The sequence below is a fragment of the Pteropus medius genome, unplaced genomic scaffold, assembly GCF_902729225.1.
Source record: "Pteropus medius unplaced genomic scaffold, Ma_sr-lr_union100, whole genome shotgun sequence".
In the NCBI taxonomy this organism is placed as follows: Eukaryota; Metazoa; Chordata; class Mammalia; order Chiroptera; family Pteropodidae; genus Pteropus; species Pteropus medius.
In genome coordinates this window covers 2,527,518-2,544,727 of record NW_024352949.1, presented here as the reverse complement: position 1 = coordinate 2,544,727, position 17,210 = coordinate 2,527,518, and the positions used below count along the sequence as shown (strand labels likewise).

Genomic DNA, 17,210 nt, shown 5'->3' with positions numbered 1-17,210 from the left:
TGAAAACATTTATTTATAAAGATATATGTACCCCTATGTTCATTGCAGCATTCTTCACAATGGCCAAGACATGGAAACATCCAATATGCCCTTCGATAGATGATTGGATAAAGAAAACATGGTACATACATACAATGAAATATTATTCAACCATAAGAAAGATGAAATATTGTCACTTGTGACAATGTGGATGGATCTTGAGATTATCATGCTAAGTAAAATAGTTAAACAGAAAAAGTCAAGAACCAGATGATTTCATGATATAAAATTGAGAGTGACAAATGAAGAAGACAAACAAACAAACAAAAACTCATAGACGCAGACAACAATTTGGTCATTACCAGAGGGAAATAAGGAGGAGAAGGCAGAAAAGGGTAAAGAGTGTCAAATATATGGTAATAGAAGGAGATTTGACTTTTTGTGAACACACAATACAATGTGCAAATGATGTATAGAACTGTACATTCAAAACCTATATAATTGTATTAAATAATGTAACCCAATAAATATAATAATAATAAAAAACAGTATCTACATGCTAACAATTAACTATATAAAAAAAGAAATAAAAAATAACCCCATCTACAAAGGAATCAAAAACAATAATATAATTAGAAATAAATTTAAGTGAAAAATCTATACATTCAAAACAATTTTACATTGATAAAAGAAGTTGATAAAGAGATGAACAAATGAAGACATTCTGTGCTCATGGATTCAAAGAATTAATACTGTTAAAGGGTCTATACTACTCAGAGCTATCTATTGATTTATAATTCAATACAAAGAATTAGAAAACATAAAAATGGAAGATAGAAAACATAAAAAAAAGTCGAAAATAAAGACAACAATTACTGAAGTGAAGAATACATTACGGGGAATAAACTGTAAGTTAAATGAAGCAGAGAATCAAAATAACACTTGGAAGACAAAGTAACAAAACACACCCAACTGAAAGTGTAAAAAGAAAAATGAATAAAAGAAAATGACAACAGTTTAAGAAATCTCTGGCACATCAAATGTAACAAAATTCACATCATAAGGGTACCAGAAGGAGAACCCAGAGAGCAAGGAATTGAAAACCTATTTCGAGAAATAACAACAGACAACTTTCTTAATTGAGCAAATAAAACAGACATACAAGCCCAAGAAGTGCAGAAAGCCCCAAACAAGATGAAAGCAAAGAAGCCCACACCAAGACACATCATAATTATAATGCCAATGGTTAAAGATTGACAGAGGATCTTAAAAATAGCAAGGGCAGAGCAATAATTTATATACAAGGGAGCTCCTATAATATTGTCAGTTGATTTCTCAACAGACACCTTGCAGGTCAGAAATGATTGGCACGAAATATTGAAAGTAATAAAAAGCAAGAACTTACAATGAATATTACTCTACTCAGCAAGGCTATCAGATTCAAAGGTGAGATAAAGAGTTTCTCAGACAAAATAAAAAGCTAAAAAAGTTTGTCACGACTAAACCAGTATTACAAGAAATGTTAAACTTTCTTCTTTTTAAAGAAGAAAACAAAAGATTAAAACATAAATAAGAAAATATAGGAAAGAAAAATATCTCACTGACAAAGGCAAACACATAATAAAAGCAGTGAATCAACAAAGACTAAAACTAGCACAAAGGTTAAAAGGCAGAAGTGGAAAAATCATGTGCAATTACAACAATAAATTAAGGATTGCATACAAACACATATACATAAAAGAAGCAAAAAATAATGGCAAAAAGATAAACATGGAGGGGTGTGTAAAACCGGTAATGGTTTTTAAAAATGTGTATGAACTTGAGCAATGATTAACTTAAAATAGACACTTATAAACATATCTTGACACATAGGAATCACATGATAACCACAAACCAAATATCTAAGAAGTGATATACAAGAAACAAACAGAAATCCAAACACAACTCTATTAAAAGTAATCGATATACAAGAGAAGAGAGCAAGAGAATAAGAAATAGAAGAAAAAAAAAACAGAACTACAAAAACAATCAGAAAACAATTAATAAAATGACAATAATTATATACCTATCAAATATTACTTTAAGTGTAAATGTACTAAATGGTTCAATCAAAAGACATAGGATGATCAAATGGATAAAAATAATAAAATAAGACCAATACATATGTTGATTGAAAGAGACTCACTTTAGAATAAAAGACACACAGGATGAAAGTACGAGAATGGAAAAAAAAAAAAAACATTTCATGCAAATGGAGATAAAACAAGCTAAAGTAGCAATATTTATATCAGACAAAGTAGACTTTAAGACAAGGACTATAAAAAGAAAGAAAGGAGAACATTTGATAATGAAAAAGTGATCAATGCAACAAGAGAAAATAACTCTCAGAAGCATCCATATACCCAACATTGGAACATTTAAATATATAAATCAAATGTCAATGGACATAAAGAGAGAGATCAACAGTAATACAGTCATAGTAGGGGGCTTTAACAACTTTTTAACTTCAAGGAATAGATAACCAGACAAAAAATCAGGAAAGAAACAGTGGCTTTAAATGAGATATTAAACTAGATGGACTTAATACTTTTGAGATACTACACACAAGAGCAGCAGAATATAAATTTTTCTCAAGTGCAGATGGAACATTTTCCAGGATATATAATACATTAGGCCACAAAACAAGTCTCAATAAATTTAATAAGATTAAAGTCATATCGAGTATCTTCTCTGAATACAATGATATGATACTAAGTGTCAATTACAAGAAGAAAACTGAAAAAGACATAAACACATAAAAACAAAAGCATTTCTAAATTCGTATAGCACAGGCTCACATCAAGAAACAAACAAACAAAAATTCAAATAAACAATCTAACCACGCAGGTAAAGGAACTAAAAAGAGAAAAACAAACAAAATCCAAAGTTAGTAGAAGGAAGAAAATAATGAAGATAAGAACAGAAATAAATAAAATAAAGTCTAAAAAATATAGAAAAGGTTGAAAACAAGAGCAGGTTCTTTAAAGAGATAAGCAAAATAGATAAATCTTTAGCCGAACATATCAAAGAGAGAGTGAGAAAGAGAGAGAGAGAGAGAGAGAGAGAGAGAGAGAGAGAACTCAAACAAATAAATCCAGACATGAAAGAGAAGAATTGACACCCAAGAAATAAAAAAAAAAGATTATAAAAAAATACTAGGAAGTTATATAACAACAGATTGGACAACCTGGAAGAAATTGATGTTTCTAGAACACGCAATTTTACAAGGCTGAAACAGAAAATTTGAACAGATCAATAACTACTAACAAGATCAAATCAGTAATCGAAAAAATCTCAACAAATAAAAGCCTAGGACTAGTTGAATTCACAATTTTACCAAACATTGAGAAAATTAATATCTATTCTTCTTAAACTATTTCAAAAACTGAAGAGGAAGGAGGCTCCTAAACTCATTGCATGAAGCCAATGTTACCCTGATACCAAAACCAGGCAAAGATAATACAAAAAAGGAAAATTATAGGCCAATATTCCTGATGAACATAGATGCAAAAGTCCTCAACAAAATATAGCAAACCATATTTAATAACATTTTTAAAAAATTATACACCATAATCAAATAGAATTCATTCCTGGGATGCAAAGCTGGTTCAATATCTGTACATCAAATATTATGATACATCTCATAAAAAATGAAGGATCAAAATCATATGATCTTATCAATAGATGGGGAAAAAGCACTTGACAAAATCCAATACCCTTTTGTAATATAAACTCTTAACAAAGTTGAGATAGAGGGAATACACTTCACCATGATAAAAGCCCATATGACAAACCCACAGCAAACATCCTACTCAATGGTGAAATGCTAAAAGATTTTTTTGAGGTCAAGAACAACACAAGGATGCCTACTTTCCCTATTTTTATTTGACATAGAATTGGATGTCCTAATCATAGCAATCAGACAAGGAAACAAAATAAAAGACATTCTAAATAGAAAGGAAGAAGTAAAACAATCATATTTGCCGATGACATGATACTATTTAGAGAAAACCCTAAAAAATCCACCAAAGAATAATTGGAACTACTAAATGAGTTCTGTATAGTAGCAAAACAAAAATTAATATTCAGAAATTGGTTATATTTTTATAATCCAATAACAATTATCAGAAAGAGAAATTAAGAAAGTAATCCCATTATATTTGCATCAAAAATATTAAAATACCTAAAAATTAATTAAACCAAGAAGGTGAAAGACATGTACTTGAAAACCTATGACATTGAAGAAGATAGATATAAATGAAAGAATATACTGTGCTAATGAATAGAAGGAATCAACATCATTAAAAAATCCATACTACCTGAAATAGTGTACTGATTCAATAAAATCTCTATCAAAATACAAATGTCAGTTTTTATAGAAATGAAACAAATAATCTTAAAATTTCTATGGAACCATAAAAAAAATTGAAGAGCCAAAGCCATCTTGAGAAATAAGCACAAAGTTGGAGGTATCACAATACCTGATATCAAACTATAAATGTCTATAGTAACCAAAATAGCAATGTACTGGCATGAAAACAGATCCACAAGTCAAAGGAGCAAATAAAGAACCCAGAAATAAACTCATGCCTATATGGTCAACTAATATGACAAAGGAAGCAAAAATATATATTGAGGTAAAGACAGTTTCTTCAATAAAGTGTTGGAAAAGCTGGACAGACACATGAAAAGAATGAAGCTGGATCATTCTCTTATACCATATACAAGAATAAACTTAAAATGGATTAAAACCTTAAATGTAAGACCTGAAACCATAAAACTCCTAGAAGAAAACACAGCCATTAAATGTTTGACATCGCTTTTAGTAATACTGTTTTTAGATATGTATCCATGGGTAAAAGTAACAAAGAATAAATAAATGGAATTAAAATAAACTAAAAAGTTTTTGCAAAACAAATAAATCCATCTCCAAAACAAAAAGACAAACTGAATGGGAGAAGATACATCTAATAGGGAGTATAATATTAAAAATGTATAAGGAATTCAGACAACTTAACACCAATCCAATTAAAACATGGGCAGAGGACCACAACAAACATTTATCCATAGACGATTTACAGATCACCAATAGACATGAAAAGATGTTCAACATCACAAATCACCAGAGAAATGCAAATTAAAACCACAATGATATGTTACCTCACACCTGTCAGAATAGCTATCATTAATTAATCAATAAACAACAAGCATTGGAGAATATGTGAAGAAAAAGGAACACTTGTGTTAGTGGGATTGTAAATGTATGTAGCCACTATAGAAAACATTACAAAGTTTCCTCAAAAAAATTTTAAAAATAGAACTACTCTATGACCTAGCAATTCTACTTCTGGGTATTTATTCGAAGAAATGCAAAACACTAATTTGAAAAGACATAAGCTTTCCTATGTTCACTGTAGTATTATTTACAATAGCCGAATATAGAAGCAACCTCAGTGTCCATTGATAATGGATAGATAAAAAAAAGTTGGTACATATATACAAAAGAATATTACTCTACATAGAAAATAAAATCTTGCCATTAGAGAGACAACATGGATGGATCTAGAGGATATTATGCTAATTGAAATAAGTTAGACAAACACAAATATCATATAATTTCACTTATGTATGGAAATAAAAAAAATAAGCAAACAAATCAGAAACAAACTCATAGATACAGAGAACATTTTTATGGTTGCCAAATGGGAGGCGACTTGAGAGGATAGGTGAAAAAATGGAAGAGATTAGGTTTCACAAATTGCCAGTTATAAAAAGTCGCAGGATTGTCAATTACAGAATAGAAAATAAAATCAATAATATTATAATAACTATGTATGGTGTCAGATGGGTATTATACTTATCAAAAGAATAACTTCATAAGTTATATAAATGTCTAATTACTATGTTGTACACTTACAACAAATATAGTATTGTATGTTATATTGTATGTTAACAGTAACTGAAAAGTAAAAAAATAAATGGTGTTGAGAAAACTTGCCATTCACATGTCAAAAAATAAAATTGAATTCCTATGTTACACCACTAACAAAAATTAACTCAAAGTGGATTAAGCACTTTGTAACAGCAATGTCTGAAAAACTTTGAGATGAAAAGAGAAATAAAATTTCTTGTCCTTGGTCCTGGAATACTTTTTTGGATATGACTTAAATAGCACAAGCAACAAAAGCAAAAATCTGCAAAAGGGATTGTATTAACCTAAAATTTTCTTCATAGCAAAATAAACAATTATCAGAATGAAGAGGCAACATGCAGAATGAGAGAAAATATTTGCAAACCATATATCTAATAAGGGGTTAACATCCAAAATTCATAAAGAATTCATATAATTCAATAGCTATATATATCTATCTATATATGTATATATATAGATAGATATATATAGATGTATATATATATATACATATATAGATAGATAGATATAGATAGATATATACACATATATTCAATAGCTATATATATATATACATATAGCTATAGATAGATAGATAGATGATATAGATATAGATATAGATATAGATATAGATATAGATATATGACATAGATATAGATATAGATAGATATATGATTTTAAAAAGAGGAGAGGACTTTAATAGACATTTCTCCAAAGATGACATGCAAATGGGTAACAGGTGTATGAAAAGGTGCTCAACATCACTAATCAAGAAAATGTAAATCAAAACTATAATAATATATCATCTTACATGTGTTAGAATGACAATTGTCAAAAGGACAAGGGTAATAAATGCTGGTGAGGAGGTGAAGAAAAGGAAACTCTTACTGTCAGTGGGAATGTAAATTTGTACAGTCATTATGAAAAACAGTATGAAGTTTTCTCAAAAAAAAACTAAAATAGTAATACCGCACAATCAAGGAGTCACACTTCTAAAGTATATACTCAAAAAAAGAGAGCTTATTCTCTTGAAAAGGTATCTACACTCTCATGTTTATTGCAGCATTAGTCACAATAGACAAGACATGAAAACAACCTAAGTATCCACTGACAGATGAATGAATAAAGGATGCGGTAAATATATGACATGGAGCATTATTCAGCTATAAAAAAGAAAAATTCCTAATTTGTAATAACATAGATGAACCCTGTTGACATAATGCTAAGTGAAATAACTTATACAGAGAAAGACAATTACTGTATTATCTCACTTATATGTGCAATCTAAAAAACTCAAACTCTTAGTAACAGTGTACAATGGTGTTTGCCAGGGGCTGAGTGGTGGGGAATATGAGGAGATATTGATCAAAAGGTAAAAATTTTTAGTTATATAGTGAACAAGTTCTGGAGATAAGGTATAACACAATGATTATAGTTAATACTGCACTGTATAATTGAAAGTTGATATAAAAGTAGAGTTTTAATGTTCTCACCATAACAAAAACAAATGTGAAAACAATGACAACAAAATGATAATTATGTGAGGTGAAGGATGCATTAACCAACCTTACTTTGGTAAGCATTTTGCAATATATATGTGTGTCAAAACATCACATTTTACCCCTTAAACTTACACAACATTATATATCAATTATATCTCAACTAAGCTGGAAAAATAATATTAAAAAAGGTTAGTATCTGTGTGAATTGATAATTATGTTGATTCACTTATTGTGGTGATTATTTCACAGTGTATGCTAAATTTTCAAGTTGTATACCAAAAATATATATAATTTAAAATTGTTGATTACATATTAATAAAACTGGAAAAAAAATAAAAATGCATTAGTCTTTTAAATCATGAAGAAAACGAGAAGTTGAAGTATAAATTCAAGTTAAAATAACTAACTTTGTAACTACTCATGTATTTACATTTATTGAAATCTTTATTTCTACATATGGCTTTGAGTTACCATACAGTGTCTTTTCATTTCAACCTGCAGGAGTTCCCTTATCATTTATTTGAAGACTGGTTTAGTGATAATGCATTCCTTCGGATTTTTTTAAACTGGGAATATCTTAATTTATTCATCACTTTTAAAGGACAGTTTTGCCAAATAAAGAATTATTGATTGATGGTATTTTTCTTTCAGCATTACATCTGCCCTTCAAAATTTCTGGTGGAAAATTGGCTATTTACCATGGACTTTTAGCATGTAAAGAGTTGCTTCTCTTATTGTTTTCAAAATTTTTTCTTTGTCTTTGACTTTTAATAGTTTGATTATAATAGTTTATTCTACTTAGACTTTCTGGAGCTTTTTGAATGTTTATTTTTATGTCTTTCAACAAGTTTGTAAAATGTATTTTATTCAAATAATCTCTCTATTCTTTTCTCTTTTTTTGCTCCTACTCATACTTCCACAATGTATATGTTGGTCTTCTTGATGGCGTCCCACAGCTCTCTTAGGCTCTTTTCATTTTTCTCCAATCTTTTTTCTTTTATTCCTCAGACTTGATAATTTATATTATCCTATCTTCACGTTTGCTGCTAAAATCTGTCTTTCAATCCCTCTACTAAATCTTTCAGCTTAAGAATTTTTTTGCTTTATTTTTAAAGTTTTCTACCTTTATATTTCTATTTCCATTTATTCACATATAACTATCATAACTTTCTCCACATCTTGCCTTAGTTCTTTGAACATTTTTAAGAGAGTTATTTTAAAGTCTTTATCTTTTATATTTACCATCTGTTCTTTCTCATGGATGGTTTCTGTTGGTTCTGTTGGCTTATTTTCTCCTTACATGAGCCATACTTTCCTTTTTCTTTGTGTGTCTTGTAATTTATTTTGATTGTTGAAAACTAGATATTTGAATCAAATAATTTGATTAAATCTAGAAATCATATTATCTCCCTTCTCCAGATTTTTTTTTTGCATTGCTACAGGCTATCTTTGTGCTGGGGATCAGTCTGGGGTATAAACTTAATGTCTCATATCTTATGAGACTGCATTTCCCTGGGTATGTACACTGACCTTATCAATTTTCCTGTACATATGATGGTTTTTCAACATCCTACATTTTAAATGTCTGGCTCTCCAAACCCAACTCAACTCCCCCCCCAAAAAAAGAAAGGAAAAGAAAAATTTTAAAATAGGGAGGGGAGAGATGCTAGCTTTTTAAATTCCTGAAAAGTCATGTCTGCCCAACTGGGAGAGATTTGGGCAGCAGAAAGTGAGGTAAAACAATGGCTGCCCATTTCTGTGTTTGTACTTCCAAGATAAGAAGAAGCAATCATCAATAAGTAAACAGTTTCTTGACATCTGGAGAACAGGATTTTTATTGTCCATCCTGGATACTGAAAAATGTGTGCAAGCTAGTCAGAAATATGCATGGCTATTGTCCATGGGACTGGGAGAGTGAGGAATAGGTAGCTTCCACTGAGCTAAAGCTGAAATTAACTGGGAATTAGTGTTCACATATTTGCCCAGAAGTTGCAAAGCTTCTAAAAGACTAATATTCCAAAAATAGTTACATATCACAGATTCTGTGAGTGTGATTGTTGTCAAAGCAGGGAGACAGATTTCTTGTTCTTCTTATTTCTCCCTCTTCCCAGAATTCCTCCACACTTGCTTTATTCTTGAGACATCTTCATCTTTGGTTGTCAACACCCCCACCTATTCAAATACTGATTGTATGCTCCATCTGCTTGGTGTCTATGTTTTGGGCTGCATATTGATTGTGATTATCTCACCATAGTGAGTTGATAAGAGCAAATAAATACTTTCTGTCAGATAGCTAATAAAAATGAATTATCTTTCTCAGTGCCTTAGTGCAGTTTTATTACTTTCTGTTTTTATGTACACAGTTTTTTGGGATGTCATTTATGTACTGTATAAAATGAAAGAAACCTTGAATAGTTATTCCACAAATCTAGCCTCTAAATAAGCGTATATGAACTATGGAGGAAACATAAGTATCAGCAAAACAAATTTAAAAAGTAAGCAGATAATCAAGATAAATGGTAATGGACTTTAAAGAAATTGAGTCTAGTTTCTTCAAAACAATTTTTTTAAACAGTTTCCCTTACCATATACGTGTCTCTTTTCCTGTATATCTTCCAGAAAGTATCATTGAACACAGATATTGTTTCTAATCTTCCTATTTGTTTTTTAACCAGGTCTTAAAGAAGAGTCAAGTAAAAAGCAAGCAATTAATTCAACAATATTTGTTGCATTCCTAACATGTACCACGATATCTGCTATCTACTGGGAATATAATAATAGATTATAGATTGCATTAGTTAGATAGAGTTCTTCAGGGAAACAGAAGCAGTAGGATATATGTGTGTAAGTGTATGTGTGTGTGTGTTTATGTATGTGGCATTAAAACCCTAATTAAGCTTCTCACTGAACGCCACCAATATGGTGTTGAGATGCTTTGTGGAGATTGGCTTATGTCTCCTTTGGGCCTCATGCTAGGAAGCTGGTCGCGATTGTAGGTGTTATTGATTAGAATAGGACTTGGGTTGATGGACCTTTCACTCAAGTAAGGAGAAAGTTTATGCCTTTCAAATGCAAAATGCATGCAGCTCACTGACTTCAAGTTCCCACACAGTGCCTGTAAGAAGTATGGTTCACAAGCCTGGCAGAAGGCAAATATCAATACAAAATAGGCCACAAGATGGGCCAAGAATATTGAAGCCAGAGAAAAAAAGCCAAGATGACAGATTTTGATCATTACAAAGTCATAAAGGCAAAGCAAATGAGGAACCAAACAATCAAGCTTGAAGTTAGGAAGTTTCAAAAGGCAGTTCTCCTGAAAGCTTCTCCTCAAAAGCACTTGCTGCTAAAGGTGAAGCTGCTGCAAAGTTTCCAGCAAAAAAGATGACCAGTGCAGACAAGAAGGCTCCAGCCTAGAAGATTTCTGACCAGAAAGCTACAGGCCAGAGGCAGCACCTCCAAAAGCTCAGAGCGGTCTGAAAGCTCCATCCCAGAAAGCACCTGCTCCAAAAGCATCTGACATAAGAACATAAGAGGCTGTTATAAAAGTAATAAAGGTTCTTTTTGACACATTGACCAAAAAAAAACCCTAATACTACAGATATGGTATTAACATAGTATATATAGTATAATATATATTATAGTATATAGTATATAGTATATATACATATGTGTGTGTGTGTGTGTGTGTGTGTGTGTGTGTGTGTATGTGTATAAAGCGACACATAATTAATGGATCTGGGCTGTCCAAAATATATAGGATATACTAGCAATGCTGGAAGATTGTAGAATCTGATAAGAGTTGATGTTACAGTTTTAGGTCTGAATTCCACAGACTGACAAGCTGGAAACTCAATCAAGATTTCAATGTTTCAGAGTTCTCCTTTCATAGGAACCTCAGTTTTTGCTCAGAAGATCTTAAACTAATTGTATGGGCCCATTCACATTATGGAAGGTAATCTGCTTTACTCAAATTCTACTTATTTCAATGTTAATCACAAAAACATACCTTCAAAACAAAATCTAGACTTGTGTTTGAGCAGACAACTGGACATCATCGTTTAGCCAAGGTGATTGTCACAGGAATTATCAGAAAATTTCATAGACATTATTTTTAGAGAGATGATGAAGATAATGATAATAATAATATAATATTAAAAACAGATATTAAAAAATAAAGATAATATTCAGAATATTTATAATTTCTGTATGTAGTTGAAATCTATATGAATTTTTATTGTACTATTTTTTGCAACTCCTTTCAGGATAAGTTTGATTTTTTAACATACCATTTTTGGGAAAAAGATATTATAAGCAAATATATTTTGAGCAAATGTAAAGTATCATATATGCAATAACATACCTGTACATGCATTCAATACTGACCAGTCCATTTTATCGGAAATGTAGTGCAGAGATCAGAAAATCTTCCCAGAAGAGTTGGGTCTTACAAAACAAAGAGTTTTTGAACAAGCAAATTGGTGTGACAAAAAGGAGTAAAAATAAGTTTTGTCATATGATCATACTGAGTAATGATTTGAGAGCCTGAATATTTCTTACTAAACAAATCTGATTCATTATTATTCTCAGCATATATATTATATTCCAAGCAGATAACAGAGGTCTTAACACATATTCAGGTATAATAAATATTGTTAGCTAATAAATTGATTTTACTTGGATCTACTACAAGATCTGTTGAAAATAAAGCAAATAGGAAGAGTAGAAAAGGTATCTGTGTGCCTTCCTGTTGTAATTGAATCTTGATTGCTGTTGGTACATCAGAGAGAGAGATTGACACTCAGGCTAATTGGTTTTGAGGACTGGCTGTGACTACAATGGAGCAGTGTTGAGTAGAGGCTGAACCTACAAGGTAGGATTTAATTTAGCAGGGCTCTTTTCCCTTCTAATTCTGCCCTTTGGGTGTCCTTTGTGGAGGTGATTAGGTGGTCATCTGGTATGGTCTGAAGCTGGCCACCAAGTATGTTAGTTCTGGGGCAGCTTGGGAGGGGCTCTATTGCAGGTCAAGGTCATCATCTGCTTGTTTTTTGTACAGAGCCACTTGGAATGAGCAAAAAAAGTGATTTGCAAATGGTTTCCACTTCTGCTTGGTATAGACATGCCTGAGAAAGGCTAAGCTGACTGCCACTAATACTTGGCTTGTTTAGCGAGAAGTATAAGGCATGCTGAGGCCACGTGCTCCTTGTTATGGGTTTGTAAAGCTTTGAGAGACTTTAGATAAGAATGCAGCATGAGCCAAGACAGGGCATTTGTATGGAAAAGCTACTGGATGTGGCTTGAGTGAGTCCACAAGTTGGGTGTGGTGGGCTCTCAAGGAATCACTATGGCGGGAATAATAATTTAGCCAGGATGATGAAGACTCACACATGGAGCCCACCTATATCTGCCTGTTGGGAGGAGGAAGATCTCAACAAAGAAACAATGGTTTCTGCCAGTACTCTGAGAGAAAGCGGCCACTTCACTCCTTTCTCTGAAGCCAGATAATTCAGTTCCTCCTCGTATGTCTCTGATGCCTTCTGAGTCTTTTCCCCAATTCTGGAGCTCAGAGCATGTGAGTTTGTCAGCATGTAAGTCAGTGCTTGGGCCATTTAAGAGAAATGCCTGAGACTCCATCAGCCCTTTGTCTCTCTATCCACAACCTTTCCTGGTTTTCACAGCCAGAAGTTATGAGGACTTGTCATTCTATTACCATTAAAGACATTTGTTAAAGAAGAAGACAAAAATATAAGTAAATAAATGATATAGTTGCACATTTATCAACAATTTCTTTAAATGTAAATAGATTAAATGTTATAAAAAGACACAGGTGGCTGAATAGGTAAGAAAACAAGACCCTTACATATGCTGCCTATGAGGGACTCACCTCAGATCTGAATAACACACAGACTAAAAGTAAAGAGATGGAAAAGAAAAGTAAAAAAACAATGCAAAGGTAGCAATACTTATACGAGACAAAATAGACTTTAAAATGAATGATGTAACAAGAGACAAATAAAGACCCAGCTTCTGAATATTTATCTAATTAGAATATCTTTCTATTTCTTTGTATCTTCTTCAATTTCTTTTAGTAAGGTGTTATAATTTTCATTATATAGGTCCTTCACATATTTCATTAGATTTATTCCCAGGTATTTTATTATTTTTGTTGCAATTGCAAAAGGAATTATTTTCCACTTCTTTTTCTGACACTTCATTATTACAGTATAGGAATGCTATGGATTTTTGAACATTGATTTTGTATCCAGAAACTTTACTGTATTTGCTTATTGTGTCTAGTAGTGTTCTTGTGGAGTCTTTAAGGTTTTCTATATAGAGAATCATGTCATCCACAAATAGTGACAGTCTGACTTTTTTGTTTCCTATTTGGATGACTTTTATATCTTTCTCTTGCCTGATTGCACTCACTAGGACCTCTAATGTTATATTGAATAGCAGTGGTGATAGTGGACAGCCTTGCCTTATTCCTGATCTTAGAGAGAAGGTTATTAGTTTTTCACCATTAATCATAATGTTGGCTGAGGGTTTGTCATATATGGTCTTTATTATGTTAAAGTACTTTCCTTCCATACCAATTTTGTTAAGTGTTTTGATTATAAATGGATGCTGTATCTTGTCAAAGGCTTTTTCTGCATCTATTGATATGATCATATTATTCTTATTTTTTAATTTATTTATGTGGTGTATCACATTAATTAATTTGCATATGTTGAACCATCCTTGTGCCTCTGGGATGAAGCCCACTTGATTGTGATGTATAATCTTTTCAGTATGTTGCTGTATTCAGTTTGCTAGTATCTTATTTAGGATTTTTGCATCTGTGTTCATGATAAATATTGGTCTGTAGTTTTCTTTTTTGTGTTATCTTTACCAGGTTTTGGTATCAAGGTAATATTGGCCTCATAAAATGAGTTAGGAAGTATTGTCTCCTCTTTGATTTTTTGGAAGAGTTTGAGGAGAATAGGTATTAAATCTTCTTTGAATGTTTGGTAGAATTCACTGGTGAAACCATCTGGTCCTGGACTTTTTTTTGGTGGGTTTTTAATGATTGTTTCAATTTCTATACTGCTGATCGGTCTAGTTAGATTTTCCAGTTATTCTTGATTCAGTCTAGGAATGTTGTGTTTTTCTAAGTACTGGCCCATTTCTTTTAGATTATTAAATTTGGTGTTATATACTTTTTCATAGTATTCTTGTCTGATCCTTTGTATTTCTGCAATGTCAGTCATAATTTCCCCTCTTTCATCCCAGATTTTGTTTATTTGTGCCTTTTCTCTTTTTTTTTTTAGTGAGTCTAGCCAGAGGTTCATCAATGTTATTAACCTTCTCAAAGAATCAGTTCTTTGTTGTATTTATTTTTTCTATTTTTTTATTTTGTTTTCAATTTCATTTATTTTTGCTATAATTTGATTATTTTTTCCTTCTGCTGAATTTAGGCTTAATTTGTTATTCTTTTTCTAGTTTTTTTAAGATTAAAAGTTAGCGTGTATATTTTGGCTTGTTCTTGTTTTGAGAGATAGGCCTGTAATGATATGCAGTTTCCTCTTATGCCCACTTCTGCTGTGTCCCAAAAGTTTTGATATGTTGTACTATCATTATCATTTGTTTCTATGTATCTCTTGAGCTCTCTTTTTATTTCTTCCCTGATCCAGTTATTCTTCAGTAGCATGTTGTTTAATCTCCATGTATTTGTGGTTCTTTCTGATTTCCTTTTGTGGTTGATCTCTAGTTTCAAAGCATTATGATCAGAGAATTTGCCTGGAATGATTTCAACCCTCTTATATTTGTTGAGGCTATCTCTGTGTCCTAGGATGTGGTCAATTCTTGAGAACGTTCCATGTGCACTAGAGAATAATATATAAGCAGCTGCTTTGGGATGGAAAGCTCTGTAAATGTCAATTATGTCCAGTAGGTCTAATGTGTCATTTAAAGATGTTATTTTCTTATTGATTTTCTGTTTGGATGATCTGTTCATATCTGACAGTGGAGTATTTAGGTCTCCTACTACGATAGTGTTTTGGTCTGTTTCTCCCTTTAGTTCTGTTGGTAATTGCTTTACATATTTTGGGGCTCTCTGATTGGGAGCATAGATATTAAGATGTGTTATGTTTCCTTGGTTCATGATTCCCTTTATCATTATGAACTGTCCCTAAGTATCTTTCTTTGCCTTTTTAATTTTGTAATCTATTTCATCTGATATTAGTACTGCTTCTCCCACTTTTCTCTGAATGCCATTTTCTGGTAATATCATTTTTCACCTTTTCACTTTGAGTCTATATTTGTCTTTGGAGCTGAGATGTGTCTTCTGGAGGCAGGATATGGTTGGGTTTTGTTCTTTGATTCAATCTGCAATTCTGTGCCTTATTATTGGTGAGTTCAGTCCATTTACATTTATGGTTATTATTGAAATACGAGGTCTTCTTATAGGCATCTTATCTTTTGCTTTCTGGTGACTCACTGTTTCCATTGCTTCCTTGTTCTTGTGTTTCTGTTATCTTTATTTTGGTTGGCTTTTGTGAGTTTTCCCTCTGGTCCTTCTTGTTTTATGTTATATACTTCGGTTCTGCATCTTTGGAATGTGGTTACCGTTACAAATATATAAAGAACAATTTGCCTTATCTCCATTTCCCTTTGCGAATTTGCATCTTTGTATTCTCCCCTTTTCAGTCATTGATGTCTTTACTTGTCTCTATGTATGCTGAACATTCTTTGTTATCTTGTTATATCAAATCTCTTCTATTTTTTAAGCTTATAATGCCCTGTTCTTAGTAAGGGTTGCATGCCTCTGCTTCTATTTGCCTGATAGTCACTTTATTCCTAATTATGTATTCTTTTTATTTTTCATTTTGTTTTAGGTGAGCTGACTCCTTTCAGTATTTCCTGTAGTGCGGGCCTCGTAATGGAGAATTCCCTCACTTTTTGTATGACTGGAGAGGTCTTTATTTCTCCTTCATATCTAAAAGAGCGCTTAGCTAGATATATTATTCTTGGCTGGTAGTTCCTTTCACTTAATATTTTGAATATGTTATCCACTCCTTTCTAGCTTGTAAGGTTTTTGATGAGAAGTCCTAAGATAATCTAATGGATTTTCCTTTATAAGTTACTATTCTTTTCTCTCTGGCTGCCCTGAGAATTCTGCCTTTTTTGTTGATTTTTGATAATTTTAATACAATGTGTCTTGGTGAAGGGCTTTTTAGGTTGAGATAATGGGGTGTTCTGTCGACTTCTTGATTTCCAAGCTCCAACTCATTCCTTAGATTTGAGAAATTCTTTTCAGTTATTTATCTGTAAATGCTTTCTGATCCATGCTCCTTTTCCTCTCCTTTGAGAATTCCCATTATTCTTATGTTTTCTCTCCTGATGGTATCAGCTAGTTATTGAATTTCTCCTTCATTATTGTTCATTCTTCGGTTTCTCTCTTCTTCCTTCTGATTTATTTCTAGATTTCTGTCTTCGATTTCAGTGATCCTTTCCTCTATTTGTTCGATTCTATTTCCCAAGCTTGCTATTTCATGTTTCATCTCTTGCAGTGTATTTTTCATCTCCAGAAGTTTTTTGGGGTTTTTTGAGAGTTTTAATCTCCTTGCTAAAAAATTCATTCTGCTCATCTAGCTGTTTTTTTCCAAAATTGTTGATATAAATTGTTTCGGATCTCATGGAGTTTTTTCAGAAGTGCCATTCTGAATTCTCTGTCATAAGTTGCATATTTTTACATATGTAAGCTTATTTTCTAAAGATCTTTCTCTTTCTTTCTGAGATGCCTT

The 17,210-nt window shown here is 31.9% G+C and overlaps 1 pseudogene; it reads left to right on the top strand.

Annotated features, from left to right (window-relative positions):
- Nucleotides 1-10,961, top strand: part of LOC120592729 (60S ribosomal protein L14-like) — a 30,475-nt pseudogene extending 19,514 nt beyond the window's left edge.
- The last annotated feature ends 6,249 nt before the right edge of the window (nt 10,962-17,210 follow it).